Genomic DNA, 3671 nt, shown 5'->3' on the forward strand with positions numbered 1-3671 from the left:
CTGTTCGGTCTTTCTCCATTATTAATCCAAGAAGGAGCTTCGAATTGAAAAAAAGACTCATGTGTCAAACACCGAGTCGAAGAAAAAAACATTAAAAACAAAAACACTTTTCTTTTGTTTCTCGCAGGATTACCGAAGCCATCCGCCAAAACTTTAATCGGCACCGAACGAAACGAGAGGCAAGGAGAGAACATTCTGAGATGAGAAAAAAAGATTTTCAATTAGTGAGAAAATAATAATAATATAAAAAAACACGAACTATAAAATCAGCCAGACTCGTTCCTGGAAAAGGCGTAACACTACCACATCGCAGTTCACTTCCGTGTGTGTGTGTGTGTGGGGGGGGGGGGACCATCGCACTGCTTTCAGAGGAAAGGGGGCGGGGCTTCACTAAATTCTCCTTAGGTGTGATTGTGTGCGTGAATGGTTGTTTGTCCTGTGTGTCTCTGTGTTGCCCTGCGATGGACTGGCAACCTGTCCAGGGTGTACCCCGCCTCTCGCCCATTGACTGCTATAGATAGGCACCAGCACCCAGTGGTGTAGTCTACATTATTGTAGTGGGTATACTGCGCTTAGAAATAAGCATGCCAGTGAGTGCAATGTAATTGACTTTTTTTTTTTTAAGCATATTTAACATTGCTTAATTTCTCTGTTGCTTACATTTGAATCAATGAACAACAAACTGTACTACAGTTGGCTTTGTATTGAAAAGACGGAGAATCTATAAAACAGTACAACAAAACATGCTTAAGTATCAAGTACTACATGTAAGAACAGAAGTACTATGCAGGTTAAAACTGTGTCTATAAAATGTTCCAGCCATGTTTGTTTTAAAGCTCCTTAAGTTTCACTTGTCTTCTTGTTTCTGTTGCAGAGCGGTGGTTTCTTAACCATGTTGTCACATACTTCCTAGGTTCAAGAAGATTAACAGGAGGCCCATTTATACTGATCATAATGAGATGACTTATATTTGACAACAACAGAGAAGATCTTTTATCTGCACAGATATTGTTCATTAAGCTGAACCCTCTTTCACACTCAGCTGTGCTACATGGAATGGTTTGCATGCAAGTGATCAGTGGTTTAAGGTTTTGAGGCTCCCTGCTCTATCCTTTCTTTGCCTTGCAGCTATATTTGCTGTGATCAGTGGGAATAAAGTAATGTTTTTCAATTCGAAAGTCCACCTGAAAACTTAATCACTGCAGTCAGTTCATCCAGATTACCATCCTGCCTTGCAATATTATTTCTGTCAGAGCCGCTCAGACCCCCACATACCAGCAGGGCGCTGTCAGTAGGAATCCCATTCAACAGCCACCTTGCGGTTCGCCCCGGCGGCTGGAAGCGGTTTTCATGAACGTAATCCAAACTGCAGGCACCAGGATAATAAAAGCAAACACGCTTTGTTGGCAGATTCTAGCATTTTCAGTTAATTTAGGCATTAATAAACTGTTTCAGATGAGTGATCATAGCGCTCTGTATCATCAGCGATGTGTTTGTCTCCCTGCCAGCTCACAGATCAGCGTCTCTGATTGGTTGATGCGGCGCGTCGATCACCAAATGTTAAATTTTTCCATCTTGAGCAGCAGCGCGTTTGCGGCGCGTCGCACGCGTCAACCATTGACTTTGCATTTAAAGCTCCGGTGTGAACGGAGCATTATTGGGCACTTTTAAGTGGTTATACGGAAATTCACAAGCTTTTCTAGTGGGTATACGGCATATACCTGCGTATCACATAGATTACACCACTGCCAGCACCCCTCGCGACCCCATTCGGGACAAGCGTGTCAGATAATGGATGGATGGATAAATGGAAAAGGGGAGAAGTAGGGGTCCAGACACCGGATGCAGTTATTTGTTAGTTGCAAAACCGCCAATGAGCTGCCGGAGGAAGAAAGTACTTGCTGCTCAGCAGGGGCGGATCTAGAAAAATATTTATGGGGTTGCTAGAGGGGGGCAGGAATTATTTAAAGGGTGGCATCATATGACATTTGTTTACACTGAATTTAATCACACTTTGGTGAGAATAGTATGTACAGTAAGTGTTTCATGTGAAACAGTTCATATTAGAAATACATTGTACAATGTGATCTCACTTATTACGAGATAGAAGAAAGATAACACTACTTCTAGAGGGGCATTATAGGAAAGGTATTGAGTCGCAGATGTGTGAGATTGAATGTCAGAGAGGCAGCTTTGCAGCATTTGCACAAGAAGAAACTATAGAAAGAACTAGAAAAAGCTGTTTCGGAGAAACAGCAAGTGGGAATGCTTTTGCTGAATGAAACAAGCTGAAATTAATAGCAGAACATATGAAAATGTGATAGGAAGTCATCAGAAACTTCAAACTGCAGAAAACAATTGAATCATCTGAAGATTTTGTAGGGTAGAATCATTTGGCAGTAAAATGGCAGAAACAAACTCATCTTAAAAGCTACACAGCCAAACCATGTATAATATAAAAAAATGTCTTGAATGTGGGCACTAGAAGGGTCTTAATATAATGTCTCCCAAGTTTCTAGAAAAATGTATAAAGAAATTTTGAAGGGGGGTTTACCTACTTTCCAGAAACATGTTAGGCTTGTTATGAATTAGCAGCAAACAGAAAAGCTTAATTCCTGTCCAGAAAGAGAGGAGAATGAAGCCAAAGTTCTCAGCATAGGCTGAAAAGTATTAAATTAGCTGAATCAGAAAATAAATTACAAAGAAAAACTTGAATCTTATCTGGTTGAAGAAAAAATGAGTAGCTCAAGGATGGGAAGTAAAATGTTGAGGAAGATGGTATTGAATAAGTATCAAAATTTAGAAATTGTGGAAATGTCAAGACTTTGCAAAACAATTTGAAATGATTTAAAATGTGTCGGTTGATAAGCATAAAGAAAACAGTGTCATCCTTAGAGGATTGAAAATCTAAAAACCTATGTGCAAGACCGACCATGACAAGCAGAGGAAGGACAGAGAGAGAAGCTTATAGAAAGAGAGCTAATACCACTTAAGGAGCTGAATTTATCAAAAAATGTAACCTGCATGTTAAGAGCCGCTGTGTTGATGACAGCACCGTTGGCAGGCTTAGGCTGCATGTTACGAGGTTAGCAGATGCTTTATTACAGTGTAAATCTTAGAACCTGATTAAGAAATATGCACTGAGGTTTGTGGTCATCAGGCCTTGGTAGTGTAATTTGAAGAAATTGGTTGAGTTTGGGTCATAGGTACGAGCCATATGGCACAATGAATGAGTGTATGTAAGGAAGAGGCTTTTATTTTGTAGAGTCCCTTTAGTCTTATTTCGAAAGTCTATCATGGATGTGTGTTAAGGGAAGGGTCATGTCCTGCAGTGATATAGAATCCATTTCTAAATATGAAATCACTGGTTTTCCATGTTATTGGGTGAATAGATGCTGTATTAGAGCATAAATGGGAGACTTTTATTGTGAAATTCACTCTAGGGTATGTTTTGAAAAGGTCCCTAGAGTCTAATAGAAACAAACTGGTAGAGTTTGGGACATAATGCTGAGCCATTTGCATCAATTATTACGCGAGTATAATATAGAGGCTTTTATTTTGTAGGGTCACTGGAGTCTTATTTTGAAAGTCTAGCAGTAGTGTGTTGAGAAAAGGGTCAGACCCAGCAGTGATACTTGATGATTTCCAATCATTTAAAACACTTTTCCCCT

The sequence above is a fragment of the Cyprinodon tularosa genome, unplaced genomic scaffold, assembly GCF_016077235.1.
Source record: "Cyprinodon tularosa strain WSP-4 unplaced genomic scaffold, ASM1607723v1 ctg385, whole genome shotgun sequence".
NCBI lineage: Eukaryota > Metazoa > Chordata > Actinopteri > Cyprinodontiformes > Cyprinodontidae > Cyprinodon > Cyprinodon tularosa.